Source organism: Nymphaea colorata, chromosome 13 (assembly GCF_008831285.2).
Source record: "Nymphaea colorata isolate Beijing-Zhang1983 chromosome 13, ASM883128v2, whole genome shotgun sequence".
Taxonomy (NCBI): domain Eukaryota; kingdom Viridiplantae; phylum Streptophyta; class Magnoliopsida; order Nymphaeales; family Nymphaeaceae; genus Nymphaea; species Nymphaea colorata.
The window spans coordinates 12943829-12960752 of record NC_045150.1 but is presented as its reverse complement, the minus strand read 5'-3'; positions in this window follow the sequence as shown (position 1 = coordinate 12960752).

The window sequence follows — 16924 nt, the reverse complement described above, 5'->3', positions numbered from 1 at the left end:
AACACAAAATAGTACTCTTTTTGGTCTTAATGGGTAAGAAGTAAATCTCTCTTGGTTCATTTATCTTCTAAAATATTGATTCCAGTGGAGTTTTTTCAAAATTCCCACTTTCATTCTTTTCTCTGTCTTTTCCTCCTTTTTCTGGTGATTACGCCCTACCTAGGCCCTTTTATGATGTCTGCCACCTAGGCCCATGTAGCACTTTTAACTGCATATGTTACAACAAAGAGATTCATGACTAACTAATCTGATACTCTACATTCAACTGAAAAAACAAAAAGTCTGTGTTCCATAATGAATCATCAGACAGCCAGAGTACAAAGACAGCTTTAGGGGAAATGGTGATACAAGCAGCCAGAACATCCGAATTCATCCAGCCACACAATATGTTTATCATATCTATGATGTAATGAGTAAATCTCTCTTGTAGAAAACACCTGCAAATAATAAATGAATGCAGGTGTCAAACCCTCTACGAGGAGACATTTGGATCGAGTGCTAAGGTCGTATTCCTCCCACAAAAGGCAGCCATCTTTTTCACGGGTGTTGGACCTATCAGTTCTTACCATCCCGTAGGATGCTTGGTGTTTACTTAAGAAGCGAGTTCCTGTAGTCGGGCATTAGGCCTGAATAGTGCGACTTATGATCTTGAAAGCATGTAGTTCCCTTCCGTGTGTTTGTATCGGTAGATTATGATTTGTGTGCCTTTTTCCGCAAACATAGGATTCCAGAAAGGTTATGATAACTAGCTCTCTTGGCTCCTAAAGTCCAATGTAGTAACATAAAATTCATGCCCTAACCCAATGCAATTTGGACCCAATTGTTATTGGAACTTGATATGGTTTATGATTGTATAGTCCTTGAAACGTGGACAATCTTAAGATTTCATACGGTGAGAAGAAGAAAATGGTCATCTTGACCAGACTGCCACAATCCGGCCCCTTTTCTAATCTTGATGACTATGGAATCAAAGAGGTAGAATAGATAGATGGATGTACATAAAGATATGTACACGTTCAGCATTCGATGCATCACGCACAGAGGCCAGAAGCAGACAAGAAGAAGAAGAAGGAGAAAACATGGTTCGCGGATCCTGGAATTGTTATTGGTCGATGCAAAGGGCATCCACAACACCGAATTCCTTGGTGACCATCATTTCCTTTTCTGTCTTCTTTGTAGTGTCTTTCTCTCTATCTCACATAGAGGGGACGAAGGGACTTCACATGCATATTTTACTGCTTCACAAGAAATGAAGGAGACAACAATCTCATTTCACCTGTTCCCCTTTGTTATTCACTCCATGTGCACTGCTTTTATCTGACCCCCTTTTTTCTGGATAATGGTACTCTCTCTCTTTCTTTGTATTTGGATTTTCTTTTCTTTCTTGGGTTTCTGATTTGTAGATTTGGATGTTAAAAGATTAATTAATTGGTTAATCAGGGAAGATGGATCCATACGTGGTGATTCAATGCAGGAACTATGAATGCAAGAGCAGTATCTTTGGTGACACTACGTAAGCTTTATTTTTCTTTCAGTTTTCCTTTCAATTGATATGATAGATATATAAGCACGTGTCTCCAATTGAACAGTTATAAATCAAACAACAACTAATTAATCAGTCTTTTACTCCTAATCTCAAAAACCGATTGAAGACTCTCAAATATGGACTCAAGTTAAGAAGATCATCACTAATAAGGTGTATAATAAACAAACTGGAATCTTGTCCTTAATTTGCCGTTGGACTTCGATCCATTTTCATTAATTTTTAATGAAAAAACAAATGAGAAGAGTGGTTAAATCGTTGCAGGCACGCTAATGTTATAATACATATGGGAGCCTTTCCTTTCTTTTTGTAGTTTTTTCCATTAATTGCTGAATTAAATTTGGAAACCAAAAAAAAAAGTATCGCAACGGTCATCTTTTGAAGAGATACTTTTCATCGCTTTCTTTTCTCATTTCCAATGTCAATTTCTCTCTCACATCTCGGTCTTTCGAGGCCTCTCTGATCTCTCACAGACTGAGTTAACTACTGTCTGGGGCGGCTCCGGCAACCAGCGACTCACCGGAGCATCGCCGGAGCGAATAGCCGGCGACCACCCACCATGGTAACTGTAGGAGGTCTCTCTCTCTTTCTCTCTCTTAACGCTACCAACCTTCTGCTTCGAGGCGGAGGGATTCTGGAAACAGAGGAAACCCTCTCAAGCGGAGGGTTTCAGAGTTCAGAGAAAACCCTCTGCCTTGAGGCAAAGGGTTTCCTCTGCAAATCCTATGCCTCAAGGCGGAGGGGTTCAAAGAGTTTCTTTGAGACTTTCTCTTCGAGGTGGAGGATTTTTTTGAAGACCCTCCGCCTTGTGGCGGAGAGTTTCTGCGTCGAGGTACGTCGCCTTGAGGAGGAGGGTTTCAGAAAAACCTTCTTTAGAGAAATGCTTTCCCGTCCCAGCTCTCTCTCGACGAAGCACTCGCCCACCGCTACTGTCTCTCCCTTTCCTTCTCGACGTGTCGCTTCCCTCTTCTTCTTCTTCTCCTGCAATGCAAACTGTTTCATTCGAGCTCCCCTCTTCTTCATAGGTACTCATTCGCCTTTCTTCCCGCGAACCAGAGCTCCAAGCGAAGGTCCAATTTCATAGGCACCATCACCACGAGGCTCAGTTTCAGCATGACGCAGTTCAGCATCATCTCGAACCGGCGCTATTCGGCCGGCAGCTGGTAATCTATTGAGCAATCTAGCAATCTATGGTCGAGAGCTTTTTTATGCTTTTGTAATGGACTCTTGAATTGTTTTGGCACTGATTTGTGTAAACATTGACTGCTAATCGTGGTAACTTGTATTTCAATGGTTATATTAGGCTGGTTGATTGATTTACCGGTCTTGTTTTTGGGTGCTTGCTTTCCAATTATCTCAAAGTTATTTTTTGGTTTGTAAGACAGGTAGAATTTAGATTCTATATGGTTTATAACTAATGCTGCATCTGTACCTTCTTGCGCATTGATTACAGACTGAATGCTTAGGTATTATAATTTGAACTGCAGACTTGTATGATGATTTTGCTTTGATTTATGCATATCTTTTTTTCGTCTTATTGCTTAAAGGGTTATTTTTTAGCAAATATTATTTGTGCTATCTAGCAAGGTGCATGGTCTGTAGTTTGGCATACCATTCGGAGTTTTACCAAAAATCCAAATCTATAGTTGTCATTATTCTTTAACTGATGTTTTAGAAAATTCACCGTATAGGATTGGTTTTGTAGAAATATGCAACGTAAGAGAGAAATAGAGAAGAAACACACGATGTACGTGGAAAACCTCAAGAAGAGGTGAAAAACCACGGAGAAGCTCTAACCTAGGGGCAAAACCGCAACCCTAGGAGAGAGAAAATTATATCCACTTAAACAACAAATTTACAATAGGTGGAGATTATAAGAGAGAGAGGTAGAGAGCTTGCCTAGGGTACCGAGCCAGCCTCGGTATCCATGCCCATGGGACTGGGTCCATATCCGGACCCGGTTCCCTATTACAAGTTATTCTAACAGGTTTATTTTGTTCTTTCTTGAAGAAAGTGAAGAGCTTAACCCAAACCATTTGCCAAACTTGCAATCAGTTGAGGACCCGACATTTATGGGAACTTGTCGCCCTTAATCTAACCTTTTTGTGTATAGAAGACACTACTCTTATGGGAGTATTGGTGAAGTTTGTTTTTCTACCCAGCCAACCTATCTTGTTATTCAATTTGCCGTGTCTTTAGGGAGTATAGTTCCTTCCTCCTTTTGATATACCATTTGATGTCATGAATTTTTATAAAGAGAAAATTTTAAATTTTGCTTAAAAGCATTTTTAAAATTGTTTTCTCACACAATGGTATATGCCTTTGGTTTTTCTTAGTACCCTCTCAAGTAAAAGGAGAAAATTTTAAGTTTTTGTTGTCAATCAATGGAAGAGGAAAGCTGAAAAATTCTTTTATATGAGCAGTAAGGAAAAATCTTATGAAGTTGAGAAAGTCAAGACTAGAAAATGCTATCGACTTTGATGATCAAGCATCTACAAGGATTCAACAGGAAAATATCTTGAGAGAAAAGCCATAATGCTTCGTAAGATCTTGGTAGGTAGCAAAATGAGAGTTGAGAGATGGGCTCGTGGCTTGTGTCCTCGTTCCTCTGAGTCGTTAATCGAGAGTACCGGGTAGGCATATAGGTGATTTATGTCTGTCCCGCGAAGATGACGACTTATGAACCTTTGGCTCATCGAAGCCCGTAAGCTGAAACGGGTGGGACATGTGACAAAGCTACACATTACCACCAAAGCGGTGGAGCTTCGTAGTAGCCTTTGGGGTGGTGAGGTATACCCTCAAAGGTGAAGGTCGGCCTTGAAAAAAAAGAAAAAGAAAAAAATCCAAAATCCAAAAAGGCAAATGCAAAGGAAAGAAAGAAAGAAAAGAAGAAAAAACATAAAAAAAAAGTGCTTGCCAAGAGATGAAAAACATGAAGGTTGAACTCGCTGGAATTGAATGTGACAATCTTTCATAGATGTGCAATGCTGGGGTCAATATCTGCTTCTTTTTTTATTACCTAAGATGCCAAGGATGATTCCTTTATGTTCACATTTTTGAAATTGAATGACATTCCTTCTATAGATTTGACGACATTGATGCAAAATGAATCTTGATGCTTGTATGGTACTATGGGTAAATGAAGGCCATATTATTTGCACAACACGAGCACTCTTGTTTATGAATTAATTTATCGTTTTTGAACTATTTCAAAGTGAAAACTTGACATCTCTTGTTATATTTGTAGGCTTCCTAGGCATAGGATGAACTAACAATTCCCGGTGGTCTTGAAAGATATTTGCCATTTTATTACCAAACCGTTTGTGCACTCATGCTGAGTGTGATGAATTTTCCATCATATCCTCTGCCTCAAGAGAGGTAAGTGTATTCAACATAACCCAGATGGTTGAGTCTGTCATGGAAGGCCTCTTATCTCTTTTCAAAAGAATTAGTCATTTTGAATTTTTATATTTTTGAAAAGTTCCATCCTTCGAAGCAGCATGAGATTTATGTCCCTGGGTCCTTCATGGTTTTAGACCAGGTTTGTACTCAGTTTCTTCGTGTCTTGTTAGTCGAATAGATGCTTTAGTAAGGTACATGTCCACCATAGGTCAAGGTCATTGGTTTGATTTGTTTTCAGGAGGATCACATTCTAGCTTAGATAGAGTATTTTAGTTTTGTTGAGTTGACCCATTGTTGGTTTGATTTTATGGTAGTTCAATTTTTCTTTTTATTGCCTGCTTTATTGGTTTTCCAGCGTAGTGCTTGACATGTTTATTTTTCACTTTCATTGTGAAATGGGTTTGTTTAGGAGCTTTGTTGACTTAGTTATTTGGTACTTTGGTTTTCATTTTTCAATGTATTTACTTGATTCTTTTAATAAATAAAATCTGATCAAGTTCATGAGTATGTTGGTTGTGTCGCATTCTCATATAGTCTTTTGAATTGCATATCATACATTGCTTAAGTTGTAGGTTGCTTGGCTGAATATCTATGATGACAGCTTCATCGCATCTAAGGGGCATGTCAACTGCGAGTTTAAGTCATGCTGTTTTGTTTCAAAAGTGCATATCTATTTTCAATAGTTTTAGGTTTCTGGAGGTAGGAACTGGAACTAGTGATGGTGCACTACATTAAGAGTTGAAAGTGGTGTCTCTCGCTTTCTCAGGTTCTTTCGTACGATACACATTCATGGGTTTAGGATGTGGGGAAACTGTAGAGCCATGTTATATTTTCCCATGCAAGTCAGCTTAACCTAGCAAGAAATCTGTTGTTTTCAATTATGGGATCTTTTTCTTCACATTTTTATCTTAGCAAAGTTTTGATTAGCCTTATGAACTTTATGTTTGGAAGAATGCTTCATTAACAGAGGGGGCACTTGAGCATGTTGGATTCCAAGATTGGTAAATAAGTAGCTGAGTTTGTGTTTCATTTTTGTGCAGTCCCTACTTATTTCTCTTCTTGCTAAGTGTTGGAGACCGCGGCCGGGAGGGATGCCGGAGGCAGCCGACCGCGGTCCTGATCGCCCAGAATCTCGCTCGGAGGGGGAGAACACCAATGGAACAGTAACCGGCCTCTCTGGAAACGGTGATGGCAGGGAGGATGCGCAGGAACAGGGAGGCTAACGGAGGGTCTTGCAGGCAGTGTGGGCGTCGGATGGGTGAAGGGAAACGGCGGAGGATGCGTGGGCAGCGATCGGTGGAGTCTCCTCAACCCGGGATGGGCTTCAGGCGAAGGAGAGCTCGTTGAAGGCAGCCATAGAAGCTGGAACGGAGCATACACAGGAAGAAGAAGGGGAAGAAGAAAACATCATTCTCATTGATGAAATGAGATGGAATCCAAGGGGGCTGCCGCCGGGAATGGCGTCCGGCGACCTTCTAGGTAGAACCTCCAGGAACGACCCTCTTGGGAATCCTCTCTCAAAGCATACCTCAACAATGGCTGCCTCCCCCCTTATGAAGGAGGAGGACGAAGGCCCAACGGCCTCCCACGGCTCGCGTGGGAGGTGGCCGACCAGCGTCTCGGTTCGACAGCCTTGTCGAACCGGGTCGGGGCGGCGAGTCGCCCCGGGTCTTTAAGAGACCGGGTCCCAAATCCGATACAATAAACTCGGATCCGAACTCCAGTCCGGATCCCCCAAAAAGTTCGCGCCCGGATCCATAAGACTGCGCATGGATCCGGGTCTACAAAAGTGACGGGCCAACCCGCCTCACAAATTCGGACCCGTGTCCGTTAATTCCCTGAGTGTCCCCCTATACAGTGTCAGCACCCCCCTCGTCGTGTCAGGCATCACAGCAAGGACGTGTCCCGTCAAAATGACACCCGTGTCCCACTGGAACTCCTCCCGACTGGGGTGCGCCCGTCGCTACCGAGCCTTCTCGCCCGAGTGTTGCCGCGTCGCCTAGTAGGTCGCGCGCAGGGGCGTCGGCCAGCCAGCCTAGCACTCGGACGTCGCTCGGCCCTGGCCGCTGGTCGGCCAGGCGGCAGTCGTCAGTGCTGCCGTCTCCCTGAGTCCCTTCTGCACCTGCCCTGGCCCGAGCGAGGGAGGCTAAACCTCCCGTGGTGGTTGCCTCAGCTGCATGCACCTCCTGGCGGCCCGTGGGGTTAACCTCCCGTGTAGGTTTCCGGGCTGTGCCCGGCTCTTGCCTATGGTCTGAAACCTCCCTCTGATCTGCTCCGGGGTCATCACCCCCGCCTCCTGGCGCGTGGCCCATCTTGTCCGTGGGCTGTTCGTGGCCTTCCGCCCTATCGGTTCCGGCTGCGGCCCTCATCCTGGACGCCGACGGATGGGCCGTATCAGATCCATCCCCCTTAGATGGAGCCTGTCCGCAGGCTCCTACCATAAGTAACCTCCCTGTCATACGGCCCGCCTTCTCTCTTTCTCGTCCATGTCCACGGCGTTGCCTATTACGGACGCGCGGAAAGTCCCTTGAGCATTGCCCTTCCCCGCCGGGATCCCAAGCAGTATGTGATTGACCCATAAATGAACGGTCGGGGCTGAAACTACTGTCCTTGTCTGATGGCTGATTTGTGACCCTATGAGGCAGAAGTGGTGGTTGGGAGATGGGCGGAAGTGGTGCCCAACCTTGCGCGTTGGGTGGTGCCATTTGGAAGTAATGGTCGGTCGTCCCTTCACCCAAGGCACCCTTAGAAGTGCTGCCATGTCCAAAGGCAAAAAGGGTTACTTCATCCCCCTTTTCCTTGGTGAACCGTATTGTCAAGCCACTTGGGTTTAGGACAACATCCCTTAGTGTTCGCAGCCAAGGGCTACCTAGGACCACATCGGGTCCACACCCCACAAATACATATAGATCTGCCCGGAACTTATAACTTTGGATCTGGATTTCCATGTCCTTACATTCAGCACAAAGGGGCTCCCTTATGTCACCTCCATCTTCCCTATTGCTAGTGAAGTGTCCTCTTGCCCCTCCCCAAATCCATCGAGCAACTTGGTGGTTTATGAGGTTACAAGAGAGATTGCCATCCACAAGCAACACCACGCCCATGGTACGTATGTATCCTCGTAGCATTAGGCCCCCATCTCCATTGCTGGGATGCCTACTTCGGTCCTCACTCTCATCACCCCGGTTGTGTATATCTTTATCGTCTCCCTTGGGAAATCCGGTTGGAGTCTCGGAGGAAACCTCTCCCCTTGATCTGTCCTTGAGGCTAGGGGAATGTCCACATGGGCGTCTTGGTCCCCATTTCGCTCCAGCATGGGAGCTTGGTCCTCTCTCGTCAGGATTTAACGGTTCTAGGGGAGTCAAGCACCGATGATGGAATGGAGAATAGCTTGGTTGCTGCCTGCCCTTGTCGGCCTGCGGAAAACCATTCCTCTTGCTTGCCTTGTCCCACGTAAGTGACTGGGGTCCCTCTCGAATGGCAGGCGGTATGAGCCCCACCTTGGGCTCGGTCCTCTCTTTCACTAGGTGGTGGTGGGCAGTCCTGAGTTCGGCCCTAGCCTCTTGGTCCAACTCATCTCCACCTTTCTCTTGTGAGGCCAAGAATCCCACCTTACATGGAAAACCTCGTGACGATGAAGCCTTCGGGCTGCTCTTAGTAATGTTAGGCCCCTTGGTGCACGCGGGAGGAAGTCTCCTACAATGTGGAGGCAACTCTCGGTTTAGCTCCCCCCTAGGTGGCTGTTGGGAGGGATTTTCAGGCCTCCTAAACCCGGTCCATCTGTGTCGGTCATAAAAGGTGGCAACCGAAGAGTAACTCTTACCATTTCGGGCTGCCCAACATGGGATTTGTATCCTTCCGACGTGCCCGGCTTTATGGTGATGGGCTGCCTTCTCGTTAATGGGTTGGACCATTCCGGGAGGTCCCCTTCCCAAGATGCCTGCGTGTTTATGCCAAGGTAGGAGGGCTACTGGTTTGGTGGAAGGGGCATCAGTCCTTGACATCTCTTCAGCCCAACGCCCCTTGCTTGGGGAAGATCTTCTAATACCCGTTGGTTTGTCGCTGACATAAGTCCTGCCCGCTCTCCTCATAGCTTTGGGAGCATTTGTCCCTCCCATCTCGGCCGACTTCAACCATTCCGGTCCAAGATAGACTTGGCTGAATGTAGCCGGCTTCTCATTCTGTTTTAGCGCAACTCTGCTGTGCACGGACAGCAAGGGCTCACGGCTCTGGCTGAAAGCCCGTGTCTTATGGTCCTCCTTGGTTGGAGGTCTGGTTGGCTTGGTGCCGCCCTTTTTGACATACATGCTTGGCGTCTCTAGAATCTTCAGGCTGATACAACTCGAGTTGGGTACTGAAGATTGATCCCAAATAGTTTCCGGACCAGCTAGGATGCTCCTACAATGAGTTCTCCCATACTCGGTGGGTGGGCACTGATCGAGCGTCGCCGATGGGTGTCTCTCCGGGCACCCCGTCCCCCTTTTATCACGCTGTCCTTGCCAGGTAGGGTCAGGGAACGGATGTGGCCCTCTTGGGTGGCGGTCACCTCGGGTGGGAGCCGGAGTTGGATCCATAGGAAGGGCTGAATCTACTCTAGGAAGTAGCTCACCAAATTTTAGCTGATCGCTGGAATCCCGTGCTTCTGCCAGTGGTTTAGCCGCTCGGGATTCCCCCTCTTCTAGACCCATCTCATATACGTTTTCACTTCCCTTGTCTCCAGCCATTTCTTGCCATTTCAGCCCGAGATAGATGTGATTATAGGCAGTGTATGGACCTATAGAACTCCGCTGGTTTGACTCTCGCTGAACCCCATGCGGTTTACCTTGTAAGCGAGGAACCCATCTACCCTTCAGTCTGGTTTTCCGTCTCAGCTTATATCTAAGACTTAGACCCTGTTTGGAGCCTCCCTTCCTTCCCCGGTCAGAACCCTCTTCATTCTTTCCACCCTCAAGATGACAATGTTGGACCTGTCCACAACCGGATGAGGGCGAGTTGTGGGCGACCCAATGGTTCGGGGTTTCCCGCGGGCTTACCATAGGCGGAAACAAGTCTGGTTCCCTTACGGGGTTGACCGTGAGCTGAGAGGGTCGTGCGGGTTCAGCTATGAACATGTCCGGGAGTGGGTTGGCGTCTCTACCTAGGAGGGGGAAGTTCCGAAAACCCCAACCTAGTTGGAATTTACCATCGGTCGGCGGTGGGGTGGCAGTGCCGCCATACCCCAAGCCCTCTTTTTGAAGAACCTCAATGCTGTCCATCCCCTCACGGACCTGCGTTGTGGCAGTCCCTAATTCTGCTCTAAACCGTTCGAGAGTGTTGCTCAAGCCTTCCATGACCACTGCGCCAAGCTCATCAACCTGCTGGGTAAGTTCGGAAGTCGGGGTCCAGTAGGTTTCCATCTTGCTTTTGATGGGATCATGCCTACAGTATCGCTGGATGGGCTGTTGAGTTCTCAACTCTATTTCGACGCTACCTTGGCTGCTAGGGAGCTCTCCTCCACTCGGCACCGCTCCGCTCCCATCTTCTTTGGCGTCCAAGGGAGGTGTGGCTTGAACTTTCTCAGCCCCGTCAGTCCCTAATCTGCCCTTTCCAGAACTGGTTTGATGGGCGAGAGCTGGGTTGCTATCAGCCCTCCCCTCTCCGTGTTCGGGCCTCGGTGGGGGAAAGTCAAGGACTGCCAAGTCTCCCGGGTATCCTGGTATGGGATCGGGTGGAGCTCCTATCCCAAAGCGTGGAGGCGGCTCCTCAAACTGTCTCGCCCCCTGTCTCCCACGTTCTGCCCGAACCTGGCCGTGACCTCTGAAAATCCTCCTACCAGCCTGCTGCCCGAAACGTGGTGGCTGTCGCTCGGGTGGAACCGGCTCATACTGCCCCGGGTCTCGCTGTACATAGACTCCTCTATCGAACGGTCTAGCTGAAATACCGCCGGTTCGATACGCTTCACTGCTCCTTGCACCCGGCGATTTCCCCCTTTCTTCTTTATCCGCGGGGGTACCCGTGTTGGCCCAACTCTTGGGGTCGGGCGGAGTCAAGTGGTGGCTCCCCCGGCTCTCGTGGCCACCCAAGAGAGTAGTCCACCGGTCGATCTCGGGCTCGAGAGGGGATGTGAGGTCCCCTTGATCCCAGATTTGGGTCCCTTTGGGAGGGTTCCCCAAAATCGTAATGGCCTCTCCGTAACCCTCTTCCGTCGGGGTTAGGGTCGTCTCTAGCCCTTTGGCCGGTTGCCTCAAGACGGTCCTCCCTATTCCTTACTTGCCTTAGGGCTGCTCCCAGGTCGGCCCATAAACGGTTCATCATTTGGTTCATATTGTCTTGGAACATCAACCCGAGTGCTTCAAACTGTTGGTTGAGTTCCGACCTCCATATGCTCAGATCTTGGTTAGGCACTCGGGCGGAGTAAGTCTCCCCCATGGTGCTCGCTCCGCTCCACCTTGAACAGTCGTGCACTCTTCTTGCGCCTCGGTGTCCTCGGCAACCATCGGCGCCCTGTCCTTGGTGCCCTTAGCCATGGCGCGCGCTGCTCAATGTCACGGTGTGGCTAGACTGTCTGCCCGCACTGCACTGCCTGGGCTGGCGTCAACCCGCTGTCCGACTGCTATAACCTGGCCGCACGTCGCCCACAACTGCCACTGCCAGCTGAGCTAAGACTGAAGCCTGCCCACTGCCGGGTATCACAAGGATGCTGCTCCTACCTCTCGTGGACGGCTGTACAAGGTTTCCCCGGCCTTTCAAAGGCCCTAGCTTGCCCGGAGGAGTACAAATCCCAGCCCCAACCTCGCGGACGCGTATTCTCCTTGAAGCTCTGGTGAATCTGGAATCAGGCAGAAGGTGACTTCAGAGACCTCTGCCCACTCAAAATTCCGTATCTCCCTGGTCCGATGCCCAAAAATCGTCAAAATGGTGCCAACAATTTCTTAAGATCTGTGGCTTTCCAACGGTACCAAGAGCTCCAGCATCCTCCCAGCACAGAGAAAATCGGAGCAGAAGAAAGTGACGCCTCAACCCTGTTTTTCAGTCGGTCGACAGGCTCAGGGCTGGTTTCAGGCGGCTTCTCAGACCAGTCTCCAGTTAAAAATCCATATCTCTCAGCTCCGAGGTCCAAAAATCCTCAAACCAAAACTGAAAAATTCTAGAGATCCGTAGCTTTCCAAAGGTACCAAGATCTCCAGATACCTCAAAACATAGAAGGATTCGTAGCTGACGAAAGTCACGCCTCAGCCGCTCGGTTCAGATTGGTTCCAGGGTGATATCAGTCCAGAAAATGAGCTCCGACCAGTCTCCACTTAAAATGCTGCTCCGGACTGATCTTAAGTCGAAAACTTCTGAAATTTGGCTGCCAGAAAATAGAGACGTAGACAGATCCAACGCACCTAAGACCACTGAAATCCGAGCTCGGAGCTGGCAGCGCCGATCGCTGGAAGTTAGGGTAGTTTCTGGAAAAACTGATAATTGAGAACAGCAGAGAACAGCTTTCGGGTGGTGTCCGGGGCTCTGATTCGTGTGATGGAGTCCGGGACACGACGGACACCTCGTCGCCTCAGTTCCAATCGTCAGGACACGTGCTGTGCGGGACACCGTGTCCTCGGAGTCGGAGGTAAGGCGGGAGTCGTGGCGGGACACGGTCGAGATGTGATGCTGGACTCGACGGGACTCGCGTGTCGCTGCGTACCGCCTTCGTTCGGGACACGAAACACTGATTCGTCGCCGGGGACTGAAGAACACGGCGGAATCTCGGCGAAATATTCCGCCGAGATCGTCGTTTTCACCGGAAAAGTCCGTCCACGCCGGAAAACTTCGAAAACTCGCCGGTGAACTTCAAATCAAGATTCCAACGTCGTTTCTTGACCAAATTCGACGATCCAAAGCTCGATCTGCTCGGAAATGAGTCAAGAATCCTCGTGTATACTCATCCACACAAATTAATCTTTTCGGGATTGATCGGCCGCTGGACAGTGAGAAATGCCCCTTCAAATCGCCTGGAATCCATCGGAACCCGCTGGAGAGGGTAAAGACGCTGGAAATTACAGGATGCCTTCAAAAATCCGTAACTCGCTCCAGCGTGCTCCAAAAATCGTCCGAAAAATCCACAGGACTCCCAAGACGTAGACGAAGAAAATGGGTGGTGTGCTCGACAGCTAGAACTCGTCCAGAAAATAACGCCGATGATCTGAAGAGCATTCTTCCTCTCAGTTTTCTGTCTCAAGCGTCCAGCGTCAGTATGCTTCACGAATCAGTCTCCCCTGGCCGTGCGATAGCTCTGATACCAGTTTGTTGGAGACCGCGGCCGGGAGGGATGCCGGAGGCAGCCGACCGCGGTCCTGATCGCCCAGAATCTCGCTCGGAGGGGGAGAACACCAATGGAACAGTAACCGGCCTCTCTGGAAACGGTGATGGCAGGGAGGATGCGCAGGAAACAGGGAGGCTAACGGAGGGTCTTGCAGGCGGTGTGGGCGTCGGATGGGTGAAGGGAAACGGCGGAGGATGCGTGGGCAGCGATCGGTGATGTCTCCTCAACCCGGGATGGGCTTCAGGCGAAGGAGAGCTCGTTGAAGGCAGCCATAGAAGCTGGAACGGAGCATACACAGGAAGAAGAAGGGGAAGAAGAAAACATCATTCTCATTGATGAAATGAGATGGAATCCAAGGGGGCTGCCGCCGGGAATGGCGTCCGGCGACCTTCTAGGTAGAACCTCCAGGAACGACCCTCTTGGGAATCCTCTCTCAAAGCATACCTCAACAATGGCTGCCTCCCCCCTTATGAAGGAGGAGGACGAAGGCCCAACGGCCTCCCACGGCTCGCGTGGGAGGTGGCCGACCAGCGTCTCGGTTCGACAGCCTTGTCGAACCGGGTCGGGGCGGCGAGTCGCCCCGGGTCTTTAAGAGACCCGGGTCCCAAATCCGATACAATAAACTCGGATCCGAACTCCAGTCCGGATCCCCCAAAAAGTTCACGCCCGGATCCATAAGACTGCGCATGGATCCGGGTCTACAAAAGTGACGGGCCAACCCGCCTCACAAATTCGGACCCGTGTCCGTTAATTCCCTGAGTGTCCCCCCTATACAGTGTCAGCACCCCCCCTCGTCGTGTCAGGCATCACAGCAAGGACGTGTCCCGTCAAAATGACACCCGTGTCCCACTGGAACTCCTCCCGACTGGGGTGCGCCCGTCGCTACCGAGCCTTCTCGCCCGAGTGTTGCCGCGTCGCCTAGTAGGTCGCGCGCAGGGGCGTCGGCCAGCCAGCCTAGCACTCGGACGTCGCTCGGCCCTGGCCGCTGGTCGGCCAGGCGGCAGTCGTCAGTGCTGCCGTCTCCCTGAGTCCCTTCTGCACCTGCCCTGGCCCGAGCGAGGGAGGCTAAACCTCCCGTGGTGGTTGCCTCAGCTGCATGCACCTCCTGGCGGCCCGTGGGGTTAACCTCCCGTGTAGGTTTCCGGGCTGTGCCCGGCTCTTGCCTATGGTCTGAAACCTCCCTCTGATCTGCTCCGGGGTCATCACCCCCGCCTCCTGGCGCGTGGCCCATCTTGTCCGTGGGCTGTGCGTGGCCTTCCGCCCTATCGGTTCCGGCTGCGGCCCTCATCCTGGACGCCGACGGATGGGCCGTATCAGATCCATCCCCCTTAGATGGAGCCTGTCCGCAGGCTCCTACCATAAGTAACCTCCCTGTCATACGGCCCGCCTTCTCTCTTTCTCGTCCATGTCCACGGCGTTGCCTATTACGGACGCGCGGAAAGTCCCTTGAGCATTGCCCTTCCCCGCCGGGATCCCAAGCAGTATGTGATTGACCCATAAATGAACGGTCGGGGCTGAAACTACTGTCCTTGTCTGATGGCTGATTTGTGACCCTATGAGGCAGAAGTGGTGGTTGGGAGATGGGCGGAAGTGGTGCCCAACCTTGCGCGTTGGGTGGTGCCATTTGGAAGTAATGGTCGGTCGTCCCTTCACCCAAGGCACCCTTAGAAGTGCTGCCATGTCCAAAGGCAAAAAGGGTTACTTCATCCCCCTTTTCCTTGGTGAACCGTATTGTCAAGCCACTTGGGTTTAGGACAACATCCCTTAGTGTTCGCAGCCAAGGGCTACCTAGGACCACATCGGGTCCACACCCCACAAATACATATAGATCTGCCCGGAACTTATAACTTTGGATCTGGATTTCCATGTCCTTACATTCAGCACAAAGGGGCTCCCTTATGTCACCTCCATCTTCCCTATTGCTAGTGAAGTGTCCTCTTGCCCCTCCCCAAATCCATCGAGCAACTTGGTGGTTTATGAGGTTACAAGAGAGATTGCCATCCACAAGCAACACCACGCCCATGGTACGTATGTATCCTCGTAGCATTAGGCCCCCATCTCCATTGCTGGGATGCCTACTTCGGTCCTCACTCTCATCACCCCGGTTGTGTATATCTTTATCGTCTCCCTTGGGAAATCCGGTTGGAGTCTCGGAGGAAACCTCTCCCCTTGATCTGTCCTTGAGGCTAGGGGAATGTCCACATGGGCGTCTTGGTCCCCATTTCGCTCCAGCATGGGAGCTTGGTCCTCTCTCGTCAGGATTTAACGGTTCTAGGGGAGTCAAGCACCGATGATGGAATGGAGAATAGCTTGGTTGCTGCCTGCCCTTGTCGGCCTGCGGAAAACCATTCCTCTTGCTTGCCTTGTCCCACGTAAGTGACTGGGGTCCCTCTCGAATGGCAGGCGGTATGAGCCCCACCTTGGGCTCGGTCCTCTCTTTCACTAGGTGGTGGTGGGCAGTCCTGAGTTCGGCCCTAGCCTCTTGGTCCAACTCATCTCCACCTTTCTCTTGTGAGGCCAAGAATCCCACCTTACATGGAAAACCTCGTGACGATGAAGCCTTCGGGCTGCTCTTAGTAATGTTAGGCCCCTTGGTGCACGCGGGAGGAAGTCTCCTACAATGTGGAGGCAACTCTCGGTTTAGCTCCCCCCTAGGTGGCTGTTGGGAGGGATTTTCAGGCCTCCTAAACCCGGTCCATCTGTGTCGGTCATAAAAGGTGGCAACCGAAGAGTAACTCTTACCATTTCGGGCTGCCCAACATGGGATTTGTATCCTTCCGACGTGCCCGGCTTTATGGTGATGGGCTGCCTTCTCGTTAATGGGTTGGACCATTCCGGGAGGTCCCCTTCCCAAGATGCCTGCGTGTTTATGCCAAGGTAGGAGGGCTACTGGTTTGGTGGAAGGGGCATCAGTCCTTGACATCTCTTCAGCCCAACGCCCCTTGCTTGGGGAAGATCTTCTAATACCCGTTGGTTTGTCGCTGACATAAGTCCTGCCCGCTCTCCTCATAGCTTTGGGAGCATTTGTCCCTCCCATCTCGGCCGACTTCAACCATTCCGGTCCAAGATAGACTTGGCTGAATGCAGCCGGCTTCTCATTCTGTTTTAGCGCAACTCTGCTGTGCACGGACAGCAAGGGCTCACGGCTCTGGCTGAAAGCCCGTGTCTTATGGTCCTCCTTGGTTGGAGGTCTGGTTGGCTTGGTGCCGCCCTTTTTGACATACATGCTTGGCGTCTCTAGAATCTTCAGGCTGATACAACTCGAGTTGGGTACTGAAGATTGATCCCAAATAGTTTCCGGACCAGCTAGGATGCTCCTACAATGAGTTCTCCCATACTCGGTGGGTGGGCACTGATCGAGCGTCGCCGATGGGTGTCTCTCCGGGCACCCCGTCCCCCTTTTATCACGCTGTCCTTGCCAGGTAGGGTCAGGGAACGGATGTGGCCCTCTTGGGTGGCGGTCACCTCGGGTGGGAGCCGGAGTTGGATCCATAGGAAGGGCTGAATCTACTCTAGGAAGTAGCTCACCAAATTTTAGCTGATCGCTGGAATCCCGTGCTTCTGCCAGTGGTTTAGCCGCTCGGGATTCCCCCTCTTCTAGACCCATCTCATATACGTTTTCACTTCCCTTGTCTCCAGCCATTTCTTGCCATTTCAGCCCGAGATAGATGTGATTATAGGCAGTGTATGGACCT